The 20,427-nt window shown below is 40.3% G+C and overlaps 1 protein-coding gene and 1 long non-coding RNA gene across 4 annotated transcripts in view; one reads left to right on the top strand and one right to left on the bottom strand.

Annotated features, from left to right (window-relative positions):
* Hr4 (nuclear hormone receptor 4) overlaps positions 1-20,427 on the top strand; it is a 129,998-nt gene that overhangs the window by 52,012 nt on the left and 57,559 nt on the right. The window lies entirely within an intron of this gene.
* LOC113464819 (uncharacterized) overlaps positions 1-20,427 on the bottom strand; it is an 82,403-nt gene that overhangs the window by 39,494 nt on the left and 22,482 nt on the right. The window contains exon 2 of the long non-coding RNA XR_003389681.1: positions 8,233-8,335. This is a non-coding gene — a long non-coding RNA (uncharacterized LOC113464819). The remainder of the gene's footprint in view (positions 1-8,232; positions 8,336-20,427) is intronic.

Consider the following 20,427-nt stretch of genomic DNA (forward strand, 5'->3'; position numbering starts at 1 on the left):
ATATCTGTACATACACTGAAATATTATAATTCTATTTGCTTCATGAATATGCTAACAACGCCTCGATCGAGTATGCATTTTATAAACAGTACGTCCCGAGCCTTGCGGGTGGAGAGATGAACATATACGTATCAGTCTAACATGTCATTAATGAGCAAAAGAGAAGAAGCAGGTTGTGCATTATCTTGTTGACACGGCTCGGTTCGTGCCACGCTTGTAAACATGCCGCGCCACGCTGCACCGATTGGTTGCATTAAAAAGTTTCATGATAGCGAGCAATGACGCGCTCGCGTGCGTTCGTCCTCGTCCTCTCCTCTCTCTAATCACGTTTCGCGTTCCTTGAACGTTCCGGAGCTCCGTTTAGTCAGCTTCTCGTTTTTCTTATCACCGTTCGGATTCCATCACTTCGTGCGTTCGCATATCTCGCGTGGAAGGTCTCTCTGTACGTACACTCAGCACGATTCATGAAACTGGGACGGGTTACATTGTTCAAACGATCCCAGATTGTAAGCCCAAGATATGAGACGGAACTGAATGATTTTTATTAAAGTAAAAAGATCAAGAGTATATTCAATTCGAAAAATTGATGGAAAACAGTTACTCTATATCAAAATTTTTTATCAATTAATTGATAGTCATAACCGTGTATTTAGACAAGAACGCACTTCCTATACTACGTCATCGTCATTAATCTTTTGAGTTTACAACGAATCAATCTAGAATTCAATCTTTATTAAAAAGAATATGACTAAATTCGCGTCATTTAAATACATAAGAACCTTTACGATAAAATAAGACATTTTTTCTTTATTTTCATAGTTTTAACTTTATTTAGAAAAACGGTGACGAAAGTAATAAACGAAAGGGAGAAAATAAAAACGGTAAAAAGAGGATGGGGTAGGAAAAGACTGCTACGTTGCCACGATAAAGATAGAGTTGGTTGATACTCGGTTACGGGGCAAGCATACCTATGTGTACACCTATCTGCATTAAGTTGCCAGTTAGCGAGCGTGCACGAGTGCAAAACTCGAGGCTTCAGAGCGTAGAGTTCACGCCATCGAACCCTCTCTCGCGCTTTCCCGAACGCGCAAAAGGGTCTCGGGGCTCTCGCCGTGCCGCGTGCGCGCTCTCCTCGTCCATACAGATCGTGTGTGTACTACACACGATGTGCACGCTCTACTTGCGAACCGATTGACGGAGGGCTCTCGTCGCTTCGTGGTCCGATGGAGGAACGCGATGATGCGGATGACGGGGACTCTGTATATCCCTCTTTCTCTTTTTCCATCTCGTCGTCGTGCAAGAAATTTCTCCGCGAAGATCGCTTTCCTTTTTTGCTCAACAGTCTCCTTGGATAACTCCTCTCGCATTATTCCGAGTGTACACACTCCCGATGTACGTTAATGGCAATTTTCGCCATCTTCAGGATTATCTGTTCCCTCACCACAGGAATGATTACCGCGACCTTACACAACTTCACACTGTTTGATTCAATTTATTGAAATATATAATTGTTGAAAAAATTGTTTATTCCTTAGTGATTTGATGTTTTAAGGCTGACATAGTTATGAATAAGATATATAACTGAATACCAATTAAGATATAAAACATAGAAAATTGTAGACACCAGTTAATATGAATTGATTGGTCATGTCTTTTTTATTGTACATACTATTAAACGATGTCCATATTGTCCATCGTTTCATTCATAATTTTTATTATTTTCATCGTATCCACTTGAGAACTTATACGTCTATCCTACGTGTCTTGCGAAAGAAACGCCCGTAGACTGTTAAGAATAACTAGACAAAGTCGAAGCGTATCCGCGGCCTTTCGTTTTCCTTCTGTCGGTTAAGGCCGTCGAGAGGATATTATGCAGTGATTCATAATCACATGCAAGGAAAAAAGTCATTGCTCGTGCAAGGTAGAGAGCTAGGCTTCGCGTTCAACCGGCGTAAAAAGCGCAGCCTCGAACGCAATGAATAAATTCTTCAAATAGTATTACATATTCCTCAATCTTCAATTCTTCGTTACAATTTTTTCGTTATCTCTTGTATGTCAATCTCCGAGGTGTTAAAATTACTATATAGTTACTAAGCTACCATTTCCACGAACACTGTCATTCTTTCTTGGCTCTTTACGCGTAGGTCTTTCATCACACAGAGGTCGCGAGAGGAAAGAGTAAAGTGTATGATCGTGACCTATAGTCTAATACTAATTATCTGATACTTTTAAAAAATCGCGACTCGCACAGATAAGTTGCAGTGGATGTTCCGTAACGGACCTCGGTCAATGCGTACGCGATTCCGAGGCCGCGTCTCCTATTTGCTCGCTAGGTGAACGTTTTTTTTTTTCTCTCTCTCTAGGCTGGCTGCTCGTTCTCTAGAGATTCAAGGATTCCAAACATCACTTGACCCAGATCTTCGTTAAACTTCGACCGCAACCGAGACGTAAACAGCGGCTGGACCTCCGCCTCGCGAAATCGCGAGAATAACCATATTTCGATACTAAGTTCCATTAACGAATGCCATAAAATTATCTTTTTTGACTAAGATAAGACAGGAAATAAAGTGTAATTGACATACAAATTCCTTGATTTCCGAAAAGTTGTTAACAAACGTTGCTCGTTGAATAACGATTAAACTGGTATTTTTATGCATTTATAGACAAATTTGATGTGCAGAAAATATAAAGAATGCATATAATGTTCAAGAATATCCATTACATACATGCACATATAATGTTATTAGTTTTGGAGTGTTAGAATGTCTCTCAGTTTAGATATAATTTCGTAAATCAACATCGCATTGCTATGTGTATTCGTGTAGTATATTCGTGTCGTGTAGTAGTATTGTAGTGTACTAATAAAATTCGCAGTGTGTTGTAATAGTCAGAAGGATTATTACCTATTCTTACGATAAAAAAGTACTGGTTTATATTTTTTACCGTAGATCGCTATCGGTTTGGATCATTTCTCATAAGTACCTACATACCAATACTGTTATATTTTCACGTGATTCTCACATTATGTAAGAAATTCAACCGCAACGATTTATGAGGTCAGGATAAAACAACCAGATAAATATACGCGAAATAGCAATTCGCGGGAAATATTGGTATCGTCCAACGGAAACAATAATACAAAATATGCGCGAGTATGGCCAGAAATTTACCTTCTGGCAAACGCCGCAGCTCTTATCTTCTATTTCTCGAATGGTACTTCGATTGACGTACAAAAAGTAACAAGAGGAACTCCAAACAAAATAATCAATCCAATCTCATCGAAACTTTGAATAGGTATTACTTTCATACGTTGCATTCCGAAATCCATTCCCTGAAGAATCTACACCGAAATTAATTCTTTCAAGAATCATTTTTCGTCAAATTATTTAGTAGATGAATGTGCGAATACTATGTGAATATTACAGATAACAAGAGTTGCATCAATATCCTTGATCATACCAAGATTACAACACTTGTGTATTTAATCAATTAAATTAGTTATTTAATCCACGTAAATTACTTTCTTGATATGACTTCGAACAATTTAATAAATTAAATTAATTAAAACGATATTTCGAGTTGAGAAGATACAAAACGAACACGAGGTTGTATCGTATTCGAAACTAATTTTACATTCAGAAGGAAGGAAAGCCCGTCCCTCCAAAAGAGTTCATTCATCCCGCAGTCAGTAGCACGACGTTCATTCATCGCATCGTACGGGGCCGAAAGATTTCCGCGCGCAAAAATAACGTTTCGCTCTACGACTGTAGCACATACTCAGCGCATACGCACACATATGTGTATATACTCGTGACGATAACGCTATTGCTCGCGGTCTGCACTAGATCTTGAATGTTTCAATGACAAGAGGAGGCGCGACATCCCGTGTTCCGCGAAATCGACGTCCGAGCCTCGTTAACAGTCTGTCCGACGCGATAACGAGAACTAGGTCGGCGAAAAATTCGCCGATACCTCGAGGAACTAGGCGAAAAAAATGGCGGGCCGCGATAGCGCGAGCCTTAGGCCATCGGCAGCAGGTCTAAACGCTCGCTTCGACTTATGCAACCGTAGCAAGCGATTTTATGCCGTCGACTCTTCTTTGGATTTCATTGGAATATTTCCAGTTGGTAGTCGAATACGGATACGCGACCCGAAACGAAGCGAATTGAACAGACGATCGTGGGAGGTTCAATGCTGCCGACAATTGTCCTTTCAATGACGTTGTACTGGTCTATTTTCAGATTATTACGGCTAGACGGTGTTCGCTCGTTTCGATGACTATGTCATTGCGTAAATATCCTAACTCGGGAATAGTTAAACTTGTACGACAGTTTGTACACTGTAATTTATCGCACAGTATCATTATTTTTAAACGAAACATACTAATTTCATAAAATTCTAAGTTAATACAGATGAAACACAATGAATTCCTCTTCTTAAAGATAAAACTTTTATTATTATTAGCTTGCACATAGCAGTAGTTTGAAAGAAGTTGGATTTCAAGGAAATGGCTCTTTTAACAGTCGTAAGGAAGAATCTCTCGAGACACATTCCAAAAATAATAACAAACTTTCCGAAAACCACGGAAATCCTCTTATGTAGACATTAATACATAATCACCGACGTCTCTACTTTGAGAGTTGTTCCAAAATGTCGGAAACCCGGCCACCACTGTGGCTTCCGGTTCCCGATCGAGCTTTGGATTTATACAGCCATTGTATAAACAGCGCGAAATCGTGTTTCCGTGAGCGGCTAGTCGATGGATGCAATGTATTCTGGTTTGTTTATTTAGGCCAGCCGTGGCAAATCGCACGAGTCTCGAAACTGGCGGAAATCGCGATGCGAAAAACCCGGGTGTGCTCAAGAACGATAATGGGTCTCGACAGTTTCAGAGTTAACGGACCCCGTTACATTATCGTCGTTTAGTCAAGATCAAAGACCAAACAACAGTTTTTCGTTTCTTGTCACAGTCTAACGAAAACGAGAAACTCGAATGACTATTTTTTTATGTAACGCTATTTACTACTCTCTGCGACTGGCGGCAAGCTTGTTTGCATTAACTCTACTTCTGTCTGATGTTTAAGAGAGATCCTTTTGCTAGGAGTCGGGGAAGAAATTCTGTCGCTATTTTCCGTCCTTAGAGTTGTACGGAATATCGAATAAATAGCAAGGAAAATCTAAAGGTTTGTACATTGGAAAAAACTAGTGGTACGAGTCAATAATTGTGTCCTCAACGTGTTCGCATAAGTTTAGAAATTGAATAGTCTCATTTATGATTATCAATTTTATAACAAAACGCGTTCTCCTTTATCTTAAGAGAGAAATAGATACGTCCAAGAAACTGCGATACCGCTGCCCTTGCATTATCAATCGCAAACCGAAGCAAAAACGAAACACGTTAACCCTGAATGTTATTTCTGTTGCACCTTTGACATTGCTTTAACATCGCAGTCGCACGGGACATGAACACTCTACTTATCTACTACTCTCTACTAAAGAGAGAAAACAGTGCGGCGGCAGGTTGCGTTCCATTAATCGCAAAAATTCTTAACCGATAACTCGCGAACGAATTTCTTATCAGTTTCGAATTTTGTTGAAACGCACTGCATTCACGGAACGTAGAAGATAAAACGGAATGTAGGTTAGAGGTTGTACACTGAAAAAGTTTATACGTATGTACATCGTTTTCAGAAATCGCGCTGCAAACGAAACTTGTGTAACCCAGAAACCAAAAGTACTCTCCAACAAATTGCACCGAGAGTAATGTTAAAAGTTACCTTTCGTTTCATTTGGCCGTTAATCATCCAAAAAATAACTCAAATACGTTGAACAAATTTAGTTTTATAAAATGATGGAAAAAGTAGTGACTTCTTCGTGTATTTGATGTTTTATTTGACTTTGATTCAATCGATTTCGTTTTATTAATATTCAAATTGGCACAAAGTTGTTATAAAAATATTGAAATTAAATAATTGTTAGAAAACTCTTCGACATTTACCGGCGAAACGAACGTATCCGACACGACACCGGAAAGGGGTCCAAACGATATTTTCTTGAACGCTCATGAAAGGAACATCTACCGTCGCCCTTACAATACTCATCGTTGTCCATATCAATCCCAGATAGAAGATCAACAAGAATTTCATCTTCTGTATTGCAACAGAAAAACATACTTAAAAAAAGGAGATAAACTAATAAAAATCAATAGTGAATAATCACTACGTAACATGAATTTATTGATCATTTCTCGATTTACAATTCATTGTAGAACAGAGTGAATTGTCTCACTTTGAATTTACACTTAAAAATTAAATGATTACGAAACTTTAATAAAAATCAAACAAGACAAGGTTACTTAAACTCGTTATTTTTAAAATGAACTTGGCAGCTTAAAAATTTCTTTCCAATGTAAGTACTCACACGTCTGAACGTTTGTCCGGTTAGTTTGAACGTGACTGAGAAATATCAATAGGCGAACTGCGCGCACAACGCCTGACGGCGAGAGTTATATAAATAGTTGTCGTTCGTTGGAAAATTTATGGAAAGATGTGCAATTATCAAAAGAAGCTTTTGACGATAGAGGAAATTGCTGTCGTCGATAAGGAACATCACACCGAGTGCAGGAATGTTAATGACATTCAAGAATGTACAAAAATAGAGAGATTCTTTCCATTGGCAATTTTTCAAAAATACCAAGCGAGTCAGTTATTTATATGAGGAAACTATAGAAATAGTAGTACTTAAACGTAAATGTATGATTACTATAATTTAGTTAAATCAACACAGTTTTATTTAAAATTGTATACTATGAACGGTGCAGTACTTTATCTATGTTCATATCATAAAACAATTTAAAAATTGAACTTTGCCAAGGATCCTTTTTTAACTCATTACCATTATTACGTAAGTACGCGGGTTTTCATTGCGAGGCCGAGCATCTTTTGCGTGCAAAAGAGAATCCTTGACGGTTTTTTCACTCGGTCAAGAATGCAATGTTCTAATTCCCCTAAACCACGTAGTCAAATAAATTTTACACTGGATATTTTGCGTGCGGAATACAAAATTGTCGAAGATTAAAACGAAATTAAAAGAAACGAGACTATCATATGTACCGTAAATTAAAAATGGTTATGCAATAGTTAAGAAGTTCTATAAGGGGATGATATATCATAATAGTTGAAATTCTGAATACGTAAAATAAGCCTTTTTTATTACACTACAGAATATATCTATAAAGAATATATTTACACATAAAGAATATTATAAATTTAACGATTTTGGGTAGATGTAGATTTTCTGCAGATTACGTGCATTCTTTATATTTTCAGCACATCAGTTCCTTTTATAAATGCATAAAAATCCATAGTATATTTATAAGTTCTGATTTAATTGACCTGGATTAAACGTCACAGGTTTCTCTATGGGAACTGACTTTGTAGTCTCTTTAAGTGAAAACCGAAAGGCGAACATTCACGACTCGACATGCCACGTATTATTATTGGAACCATGTTCGAATTGGCATTAACATTCACCGATGCGCTCCCTCGCTCTCGATGTCGATGTAATAACACACCGATACACGCACATGTAACAACGCAGCTCGCGTCACTCGCCATTTTCGTAACGTGACTTTGTATCATGAACTTTTTGATGACGTTTTCGCAACCCTATCAGCCGGCGAGCACAAACTAAGTAGCTATCTCCGTATGTATGTATACATACATGCTTATTGCACGCTCGCAGCAATGCACTTCTAAATTCGTTCGTTCTCGTGATAGAGATAACGCGCGAATCTCTTCTAATCTTTGCCCGAACAGTAATTCTCAGTCGAGCTTACAAATTGTCGTAGAACAAGAGTTCTTTAATTCGAAAATGAAAAATCAAATAGTTGATATAATTGTTTTCAGAAATAAAATTAGTTTATCAATTAAAATAATCATAAAGAATTTTCAAAAATGGCGTAAGATTAAAGAGCACCAGCGAGAAAAGTACTAAATTACGCCCGGACAATGTAATAATAAATAAAAATATAAGAAGAATGACATCATAGGACTCCAAAAACATGACGAGTTATTGATGAATGCAATTTTCAGTGATATCAAACTGTTCGCCACGTTTAAGAACTTTCAGAAACTGTGGTTATGGGAAGTACTTGGCGTATTACAACACGCGCTCTGTTTGACAACGTGTACCACGACTGTTCGTTATGCAACTAGTGAAACTATCGCTTACCTGTCCGTCGTTGATCCTGGATGCACAGAGAACGTTTGAGGAAATCATCCAGTAGCTCGGTTTTCCGATCTAGACGACAATTGATTCCACAGCATTATGATATCTGCGACATTAAAGGATATTTGCACGTTATTAATCAGTCTTTAATGGAGAAAATGCCAAATTGGACGAAGCACTAAATATCTTATGAAATTTTAAAGATGATATGAATGTAAAGGCCAGTAATCATTCAAATATAAACTCTGGGAGTCAAGTATCAAACATGTTTATAATATTATGATTTACTGTTCAGATATTCGTAAGTCATAGCATTGATGTAATGGGTACCATTAAGAGTCGATAATAACCGGTAGATCGAACAGTTACATAAACGAGAATTAGGAGAGGAGGGGAAGTGTCGCGCAATGAGTTCGCTTTTCTTTTCTCAGGTCAGGATCTACGTCTACGGGCCGGTTGAAACTTTCTCGAATTAACTGGCAACGATCTTGGCTGTCTCGATTGCAAGTCGGTCGGCGCGGCAACAGCGACAGTAGCGCTGGTAGTTAGTAGACAGCCTATCGTGGGGCTATTACGCAAGTAGTGAAACTACCCGTCGGCGAACGTATCCGAAAAATAAATCTTCATAGACCTGACTTGGGCATACGTTTCCCAGACGTTCGAGCTAGAGAACGATGATTGACTCTTCATCATGTAAATATTCATCCACAACAACCGGAAATCTTTCATTGCTCACGTATGTAATTATATGAAACACGTTCAGCAGGTTTTAATTAACGAACTGTTTTAATGATTTATAACGAATTGTTTCCCCTCTACTTTTCTCAAACTCTTAAACAGTCCTTAAAATTCTAATAATAAAAGATTAATAAAACAAATGAAAATTGTTGAAACTTGTTGAATTGAAACTATCAGATAATTGATCTTTCATAAATAGCATTTGTACGTGTGCGGACCTTAATAACATACTATGTAATTCGTACAATTCTATTGGTTTGAAATTAATTTAATTACGCACTTGGCTTTACAAAGAGAGTTATAAGTGGAGGTTCTTATTTCGTTCGGTCTAAACGCACCTTTAGAATTACGCAACTAGTGAAACTATCCCGGCAGATTTGTAAGTGCGGTGTCGGCCGGTTTGTTCGTTCCATCACATCGCTTTGACGTTCTCTATCGGTTCCACCGATGGGCCGGCCGTGTTACACCCCGCGGACTCGCCCTCCCATTCTTTCTCTCGGTCTGTCTTTCTCTCTCTAGAACGTAAGTTTATTGCCAAAGTTTTCGGACACAACGACCGCGGGTAACCCTGGTCACGGGGAATAGGCCAGCGCGCACTCGCCGTGGCACACGAGCTTTTCGCCTTTCGTGCATGCACGAAACTACGTAATCTCCATGTCCCTGGGTTATACCCTCCCTTCATCCCCTTTTTCCATATCCTACGTGTCCTTCCTCTCCTTTCTTTCACGTTCTCCTTTCCCCTATTCTCTTCGGTTCCGTTCGATATTCGGTTACCATCACCTCGACTTTTCGCGGCTCTGAGCTTGATTTATCGACTTTGTCACGTCCAAAGACACCGAGACGAGATTACGTAACTCTCGTGCCCTAGCATCCGATTAACTATTCACCAAACCCTTATCAGATTGTCTAAGGATTTTACAAGTCCCAAATGTCGAAGTTTTGTCTCAATTATTGACAATTTCATCCGAAATACACTAAACACGTAGTATTAATATTTTTAATAAATACATGAATGATATACTCGCGAGTTTATCATTTAAAAAATAGTACTAGACAAATAGTATAAGTACGTCTTTACATAAAACTCCGAGAACAATAATTACCTGCTTCATTTATATTTCTGAGAGGTCATTTGTATCAAGTTTACTTTACCCGACTACCCTACCTTTATTCCCATTTCTTCTTTCCGGTCGCGTGAAAGTAGGTGAGAAGATGATAGGGGCAAGGCACGAAAGAAAAGGCAGAAAGAAAATAACGAAGAGGAAGAGGGCAGAGCGTTAAATAATCGTTTTAATTGGGTTATGTACGAGGAAGTGACCTATGCGAGAGACTGAACCTCGCGGCTCGAGACCTTCTGCTGCTGCCTTGTGCATTGTGCACCGACCGCACTTCTGCCAACCCATCGGTTTTCTGGCTGCTGAATAACACCCACCCCCCCTTTCCGCAGCTCGATCGCTCCATCCACCCTAATGACGTAGAGAATTTATTTGTCCCAGTCAGTGGCTCTCAAGCGTCGCGATTTCGAATAGTTAATGCCAGAATTATGCAATGTTTATATATATATAAATATATTTCTTGCATTTTTAATCATTATAACGAAAACTATATGTATCTTCTAAATATTACATTTTTAAAGTATGATGCACTACATTTTCTGAAGTAAGAAGACGAATTAATTTATAGAAATCGTTCATTTACATTTGAGTGAAGAATTCTTTCAGTACCCGATAACAGCGATTAATTCCAAACGTAAATCTCACTCTCACAAACTCTGAGAAATATCATTTTATATCTTGATACCTATTCGACGTTTCTGATATCGCAAACATCATAGATGGTTCTCGACTCTCGCTAATCGTCCCACGATGAAACGCAAAATGTCGACCGACGCCGCAGAGCGACCAATCGAAGCTGATCTCCCCGCATAATGCGATCGTTTCGTGCAGATAATGCTGGCCGAGAACTTTCCGAGTCGCAGAGCTTTCGGTTTTTTATTCACCCTTCATTTTCTCTGCTCTCGTCTCCTCTCGTGGCTCTTCACTAATACGCTCCTCCCCATTAGGCAGCTATGATTTGCGGTCGACGAGCCGGTATTAAATAAGCAGCTAATTGGGTTACGCAACAGGAAGTGAAACGATACGATCGCTTTAGCAGCGGAACGTAGGCGTTCAACCGGCAACGATAGACCGTTTTCCCGCATAAACCCGAATCGTGAAATTTAAAGGAAGCAAGGAGGAAACGCGACGTCCGATACGTACCGGGGCTGCATCATTTCCGACGCGTTTTCACCCTCGATTTCGTTCGCTTCCGAGCGGATAGGCGACTATATCTGCCTCCCTCTCTCAGCTGTTTCCACTCCTACGGGTTCTACACGCCTACTCTATTCCGTTTGAATCATCGCATAAAATGTGGTACAAAAAGCCTGAGTAGCGCTACCAAAATAGGATTACGACGTGCATCATCATTCATTGCAAAACCTTGTGAAGCCTTTTGTATGTTTTTATATAGTTTAGGTTTTAATCGAGTCCTGCGAGAAGTCCTGACAATAATGATTATAAAAATTAAGTAACACTTGCAAAAAACGTTTCACTAATTCACTCGAATTCCGGTAAAATATGTCTACGTATTCCTATTTGTTCTTAACATTTCTCTGGTTCAGATCTGACAGCCGTATGACATGTTCTGCTAAAAGGTTTAACTGAATTAAATGAATGTATGGTATCGTTTCAATATGTAACGCTCTCATAATTCAAGAATATCGTAACAGATGTCAAGGGAGCCAATTTCGATATCGAGCTGGCGATCGGCCTCGGGTAATTCGGTGCTTAAACTTGACAATGGCCAACGCTGAACGGGTGCGAATAAACGCGATACAGTGCGGTACACGCACCATTATCCACGCTTCTTACGCAGTTATACAACCGATCACGCATATCTGCGTGCACGGATTGACGCGAAGGTACAGCGCGTATTCACACACATGGGTACTTTAGCCGATCACTCTCTCTTCCGTCAGAGGTTCTCATGAGCCGATGCAACGATCCAAGTCTGGCGAGCCACGGAATTTTAGTCGCGAATTGATTACGCAATTAAAAACCGATTATGTATTTACTTAGACGGTTTTACATCGTGGAATTTTTTAATTAGTAACTTTCCTTTTTTCTTATGTTTGGATTAATGTTGCAAGTAGAGAAAGGCGCGAAGGTGATGCTCACGTAAGCTTAGATTCGACCGATTACTAAACCCAATGACAAGAGAGTGCATAACTAGACAAATAACATTACTTTTTATGCCACCTCTCGTGAAATATATGTCTGAAATATTCATTTAAATTCGCTCCAGCTCATTTTTCATAAGACGACGACGATTGTATTTGTGAAATCCTCCAAAAATTCAAATCTAACGCCAGGACTGTGATGTTAAGATTTCTACTAAAGTTAAGACACTGATTATTCTACTGTATGTGACTAATCCATCCGCGATCCAACGGAAATATAAGCTACTCCCGAGGTACATAATATGTATGTTCCTCGGCCCATGGTTACTGTATCGATTTCCGCGAAGCGGCGCGCACAGTAACTCGTTAACTGATTAACAACCAGTATTATAATTCATGCATCCGCTGAGACGGATGATGCAACGATTACGAAACACGTTCGCGTTTTTTATACGGCATACTATCTGGCTGTACCGCGGAAAAACGAGCAATCGAAAGCTGCGTCTAGGAAACGACTCGAGTGAAATTCGAAGAACTTTTTTTCCTTTCGCCCCTCGCAGCAGCCAGCCCGTTAATTCGATGCATAACGGTTCGAAACTCGAGCGCGTACACGCGTCTTTTGCAGTAAGTAGCGGTTGTTATTTTACTGCCGCCGACTAACGACTTTCACTCGAGCGGCAGACTTGCTTCCTGAATGTATAGACCGGTCGCGAATACACGATCGAACTAGGAAACCGAGAGCTGATTACGCAAAAATCTGTCCGACCCGTGACGAGATTCTTTTATCGACTGGCGCAGGTTGAACCCTTGGCTATGTTCAAGGACGATTGCGAGCTGCAATCGCTTCGAGCTCGGTATTTATCCAAGTTTAGTATTCATGAAAGTGAAATTTCGCGCTGCCAGCGTTTGGAGCAACGACCGGGTGCGAGTTGGAAATTAGGTGATCGAGTGACGCGAGCATGAAAGTCAATCAATAATTCTCAATGTATCTTGCAGAATTGTGATACTTCATCGCAATCCTAATTTAACATTTTTATTCAACATTTATTTAGCAATTATAACGTATGCTGCACAGAGTGCACGTTTTTATTCATCTTACGTGTTGTAAAACAGTTCTGATTTAAACATAGAAATTTCTATCAGTTGATGATGATAATTATACAATAGCGATTCATTAAGATTATTGCTCAAAATTAAATCGTCGTTCAAGGATGTATTGGCTATACAGTCAATCCCAAAAGTTTGTGCACTTTAGAAACGCATTTTTTAAAAAGAAATCAGACGTCGGAAGAACATTCCTAATAATAAACAACAAAAAAAAATTTTCGATTTTTCCGAGATTTTTCCAAGGGGTATCCCTTCAGATTTTGCGAAATTTTCGTTTTTGGCCAATAACTCCCAAATCGTTGGACATACGGAAAAATTGTATAAGACCTTTCTTGTAGAGGACGACGAGATCTACAATTTCCATGTAAAAGTTTATCGCTAGCGTCAATAGTTAACGAGTAATTGGCAAAAAACTGTTTTTTCGTTTTTCGTCAATAACGTGTAAACTATTAATGNTCTATACTTTTTAGCACGTAGCTATTTATTATTAGTATTATTCTTCCGACGTCTGATTTTTTTTTTAATTATAGGAAATGCGTTTTTCTAAGGTACATAAACTTTTGGGATTGACTGTATAGCCAATACATCCTTAATTAAAGCGTCGACTGTCGAATATCGACCCGTGCTACGATCGAGATTTGGTGTTCCGCGAAACCGGAAATTTCAAAGCTCCCTCTATTTCGAGTTTTCCTCGTGGTTGTTCTATCTTTGTATCCAAGTTCGAAAACGTAGTAGTATCGTCACGAATGGTTCGGCCTACGAGGCGAAAGCGAGACTCGACGCCTAGCCAGACGAAGAGAGCGACAGGGAGTCGGAGCGAGATGAGAGAGAACGAGAGAAGGTGACCTAGGTATATATGGAAGTATAAGCGCAGTTCCGTAGGTGGTGTAGGTAGAGGTAGAGGATCGGAGTAACACGGGGGAGCAGAGGCATAGAAGGGGGTGGTATGGCGTCTATCGGCCGAGAGGCAGGGCAGGGGATAGGAGAAGCTCGCAGGGGTTTATAGATAGCAGCGCATGGCCTAGAAACCACGCCGCTCGGTGTTTTTGACCCTTCGCCTAGCTACCGCTTCTGGGCCATTACAACACGGCGCTCATACTTGTTAAAGCCGCGTGCACAACGTGGTGAACAAGGCACAGTCTTTCCGCATAGGAATTATCGCTTAACATCTAATATAACCCTTGACTTTGGGTTCTGTACTATGTACACATATAATATGATAATTAAAATATAAATTGTACGCTTAATTTGTTCACGCAACCTATCGCGACAGTCTACAATTTTACTTCTTGTGGAAGGATGTCCAAATACTGATAAACAATAGTTCAACGGGTTAATTACTATTTTTACAGAAATATGAATCGAATTAAATGTGGAATCTATACTAGTCTCGCGCATACTACGTATTTTAATTACAACGTAGATTACAAACCGCAAGTATTATTGGTATAAATATAACGCGGATATCTTGGTATCTGAATTTGAATAACAACGAATAAACAGCGCGAAATAATACCGGCAAATAATTAATATGAAACAATAAGCAAACGAGCTTCGAAATTACATTACTATGTGAAAAAAGTGAAAACAGATTTCCGATGGATGATTTTCAACAAATGACTGTATCAGAGGAAACTCAAAGTCGTTCTCAATTCTCGTATGGCCCTGCAATTCTATTTGAGGGCCAGGGAACGGAAAAGGAGGATCTTTTTTCTCTGCATTTCTTCTGTTCTTTTATGATCCGATTCGGGCATAGACAATCGTACTCGCGACTGAAAATTCGCGTGCGACGCGAAGTGAGAACGTTGCGACATGCCTAGGTATGTCGCAGCGTTGAATATCACTTAACAGGTACCCGCGACGTGTTGCAACGGCCTAGAAGCGGTGTACCTATAAGCGTATGATGAGAAACATCGAACAATGTAATGTATACGTCCCTACATCCTTGAAAATTGCTCAACACTGTCATTAAAAACTAGAGAATTGAACTGTGAACTGACTTTTTTCCTACTGTTGCTCCTTGCTTTCCTTTTTCTTTATCTCAAGAAAACAATTATCTGATTAACTACATATGAATACATGCACTTACTATGATTAGAAATAAGTTAATTGCACCCTGATTTTGACATCAGTCTTCTAATGCTCAGTTTCGTAGATGCAACACGCAGCGTATTCTATAATATATATATATTAGTATATAAATTAAAATTGCCGTTCTTGTTTCCGGGTTATTACATGAAAAGTAATGATACACGAAGTCAAGGCAGGGATTGGCGCAGCGTAGGAGTACGCATCGCATCGGTTTTGTCTCAGATTGCTTTCGATTAGCCGTATCCACACGGACAGATCCCACCCTGGAAAATCGACTCGACGCGACGCGATAGTGTGCGACCGACCTCTTTATCGACCGTGGTTTCGACCTCTCGCGCGGTTATCGCTTCCGGGTCGGTGCTTCGCTTCGTGATGGGTCATTTTAAGCGCGGCTCACAACGTTCTCCCTTTGTTTTCAACGAATCCTCGCTGCCTATTCCATTGTGTACCAACCCCCTATTGAACGATTCCATGCCTCGGTCTTATGCGTTCGTAGAGGCAAACCAAAATTACTATTGTTGCTCAGTTTATGACCTGGTGATCTAAAATTGAAATACGGTAGCATTCCAAGTATTATCCAGCTTGCATTATGTAGTGAAATATGCTATTACTTTCTATGTCTATAAGGTTCAAAATTTGGGACATCGAACATGTCATTAAACTTTAAAATTGAATTTGAATTTCACTTAAGCGATACTTATTTATTGTGTAGATAAGAGAGATGTAGTTTAATCTTTCATGGATTGTTCGTAAAATGGCATACATCGTAGAAAATTTGGAAACGCGCTAGCCAAAGTTTTGGCCGACAGTGTACGCGGAGTTCGCAACCGCGGCTATACGCGACCGCAGGTACGCGCGTTCACGGATGACGTAAGAAACTTTCGCTCACCTCTACCGGTTATTCAGCCGTCGCACTACCTTGCACTTGCATTCGCGGCCTATGTAACGCACAAATAAGAGTGCACGCGCTGAGATATGCCCCGTGCAACCCAAGTCCGTGACTTGGTAATTCGCGCGGACAAGTCAGGGCCAACCGCGTAGTTAACGGCACCTACCTATTGATAATGACATCGAACCCTCGACTGACATCTTTCCCGCGTGGTTTTCGGCTGATTAACAATCAGACAGATAACAACATTTGTATCCTCTGTCAGTCATCTTCAGTTCACATTAAAATCAGAAATACATGTATAATCAGAAATCTCATTTGAACAGTAAATAGTTCTCAGTATAGTTCTCAGATATTTCATTTATTAATTCTATTAATATTTTCGTTAATCGACTTTATTTAAATTATGAAAATAGATTTTAACTAAAAATTAAAAATATTGATACGTATTACTGGTATATGTTTGATATTGATTCATATCCACGAATTATTTATTATGTACAATTAGCAAAGATTCTAATGGTGACATAGAAACAAGGGTTTGATATCTTTGCGTGGCACGTGGTAAAACGCCGGACACACATGTGTTCCATATACTCGCGAATGATTTCTTCGACGCGCTTAATGATGACCTCGTATGCGCGTCACGCGTTTCCAACGCACGACCGTGCGACGGGAATGGCGACCGGGCCCTGCGAAGCGCAGCGAAAGTGAGGGCAGCAGACTTGCTACCGGTGCGCGTCACCGCGAACAGAAATCGTGAATTTCCTGCTCCTATTGCCACGAGCTAACTCAGCCTGCCTCTAATAACTGCACGGATTTTTCAGCGCAATCAAAATTTTCTACCGCTAGATTGATTTCTTACAGAATTGTTTCTGCAGATTTTTTACGCTCCTTTTCACTGTGATAATAAAAATTTGTCATTCAGTTTACCTATTGAGTTTGCTAACTTTTTAGTTAGGACACTTTCATGTATGACAGTGTTAGTTTGTTATTTTTGCTTTATTGTAATTAGCAGTCACAGTAATAATTGTGCATTTTCATCAGTCGTATTGCATATCAGTTCGTCTACTTCCTGCCATTGTTCCATGCGATTTCCTCTTCTCTAATTTACAAAATAAGTCTATTTCATCCGTTATTCACAGAATCGGACATAATTTTATTTGTGTCAGATTAGGAATCAGAAAAACATTCATTACTTTTGTATTGCGTCTTTGCTCTCGGGAAATAAAGAAACTGTTCTACATTTTAACCAGCGAATCTTTCACACGAGAATCCAATCCTCCAGCTCACTTTCCCTTTCATCCCACGCTCGATCCGAGTCTAGGTTTAAATAAAATTAAAATTCCATCTGCACAACCGCGAATCGGGACAACGAAAGACGAACTGCCAGCAATTTTTCTACCGTGTAATCGATTCCAATCTCCCTCGCGCAACACGTGAAACAAGAACGAAGCAACGAGAAAAAAGAGATTCCAGTTGATCGCCGCAAATGGCGCACGTAACACGTTAATCGACACCTCCGAGACCCGCGCCTGTTTTCCACGACAGCGAATGAAGCTATTAACAGCTACCGGTTCGCTGTTTTTTCATTTTTTTTTCCCCCACATTTTGTTCATCCTGCTCCTCGTCCTCTCGTCATCCATACCAACGAACTCGGCTAACGTAGCATACGACTCACGGTTGCACGCGCGAACGCAAAATATGTCGGTCGCAACTTTCTCTTCTCACAGCGGTTCTCAGATATACTTCCTGCTTTTGCCGGACCGACCACACGAACGCGTTTAGCCACGGGACGGGGTAACGCGGAACACGGAGACGAGATGCCTCTGGGAAACTCGACTTCAAAGCATTGCGTAAGCACTGTTACAGCGGCGCGCGAACCCACACACGCGTTCAATTTTTATTACCCCTCTCCCTGATGCTCTTTTGAACATTTTATTACCAATGCCGTCGAGAGAGACCTCAGTAGGAAAGCAATAACTGTGATGATGTCTATAAAATGCTGCTTCAACTAAATGAATGGAATCTCTTCCGAAGGGAATATTCTAGGATAAATACAAGAAACATAATGTTTCCCTATTTCTGGCAATCATTATATATTATTTAATTCCATCCGAGAATAAAAATATTAGAAACTATCCAAGCTTCACCGGTAAATACAAGCATGAAGCATCGCCATTTTTGGAAATGTTTTGAAATCGAGAACGGTTCGTTCGAAACTGTCTCCTTGATACTAGGAACACTTTTTAAAGCCATGAGCATAGAGAGAAGTGAGTCTTGTTCGATTTTACGTAATGGTAGAAACATCATCGTTAGTCACAAGACAGTATAACGCAGAGTGCGTTAACCCCGGTGAAGCCGAACACTCGGCGGCGCTTTCTCCGCTGCTGCCGACTGTTCGTCCCTTCTTCCTCGTCTGACACTTTCTCCCCTTGCCTCCCTCCTGCGCGCGATTAAATTCACCTTCTCCCTTCCTCGTTTAATGCATTTCACCCGCTCTTCCTACCCTTTTTCGATTTTCATTTTCCACCGATTTTCCGCATTTGTTTGTACCAAAAATCATCAATTTTTTGATTCGTTGACGGAGGTTCTCAGGAAAGTTAGTGTACTAATTTATAAGGAATGACACAAGGGAAATCTGTGTTAGCACTAACATTGAGTTTCTGCTGATTGCATTTCCAGTGAAATTCTGGTTTAATTATATAACGAAAGGATTGTTGTTTGATAATGTTTTGTTGGTTGGTCTGTGCTTCTATTTATGCTTCACCGGATATTTGATTTTAGAATAAAAATTCAGATAAGAATATCCTTCAACACATAAATTGCAAGATTATTGCAAATAGAGCCCGAATTCATTTTCAAGGTGTTTCAGTCTAACGATTTCAGAGTCAGACTTCGATTTCAGAGTCAGACTTCTAAACTTAATTTAACTGTGATTGGTTTATTCTCTTTAATTCGTATGACTTGCGTATGTGGGTGTATACATATTAAGACCGAATTTTCACGGTCGGATGCGCCACGCATAAAACAAGTTGTACGTGGACCCACGATGGTATTGCGTTTACCATGTTGCGTGTGGCGAACGCGACGGAAGAGGAAGAGAATGCGAGGAAGAGAAACGAAGGGGTGCGGAGGACGAGAGGGGGCCACGGACGAGGGAAGGGAAGGGAAGGGCGCCCTTGCCCTTGGCATTGCCGCTCGATACGAATAGTCAGGGCTGTCCAAAACGGCGCGTTGGTTGACCGTGGCGATTTAACCGTCAGCGTAAACCTGAGCGAGCGAGCAACACCGGAAGTCGCTTGAAAAGGGGACATCAATTTCCGTTTCTGGTATCGGGCCGCCTCGTTTCCGCGTTCCCGGTACACGTACTGTTGCACTTTTCTTCCCACGTGCCAACGGGACCGAAAGGTACGATCAATCATTCCTCGCAGTGCTTACACTTTCGTTCAAGATACTCCAATCGTATAGTATAATATTGTATTTGAGTAAGGCTTCAATCTTTGTTGGAGTACAAGATTTTATTGCTGTTGTCTGCTTATGATGCATTTACTCCTTAACTGAAATTGGTTTCTGTTCATGAAGTAGACATTCGTGGTACAGCAATTTTATTTTTCATGAGCAATCCGTGACCTGATACCTTACTGGTACAGAAGTATAAATAGAATATTTGAAATGCTTTCAAATAATCTGTTTCAATTTTAAATTGACAATTCTCAAAGCGAATGAAAACAGTCAGCGAGGGATTGATATAATAAAGTAAAAACGTGGTCTACATGTTTCGTCAGTTTTTCACATAAAACTAATTTCTAAATTTAAAAAAAACTTTGTAGACAAGATTTCTTCCAAGTGGGTAAACTCAAGCCTGTTTTCGGCCTAACTTTTTGGACAAGACGGAGGGTGCGTCGTGTACGCATGCCCTCGCCCTTGCCCTTGGTCGGTAGTCATCCCCTCGAAGGCTAGGCGTTTTTTTCTTCCGGGGCGAACACGCCGTCAGCTCCTTTTCTTTAACGACCACGTGGCAACCACGTGGGTTCGCCTCGCCTGTCCTCGCTGCGCAGGTGTCGTGGGATCCAGGAAAACCTTCCCCGTCCGTGGGGTTGAGGGAGCGTGGATGGGGTGAATGTACTCGGCGAAACTAGGCTAGGCGTGGCCT

This window comes from Ceratina calcarata, unplaced genomic scaffold (genome assembly GCF_001652005.2).
Source record: "Ceratina calcarata isolate Rehan_Ccalc_2016 unplaced genomic scaffold, ASM165200v1 scaffold554.2, whole genome shotgun sequence".
Classification (NCBI taxonomy): Eukaryota; Metazoa; Arthropoda; class Insecta; order Hymenoptera; family Apidae; genus Ceratina; species Ceratina calcarata.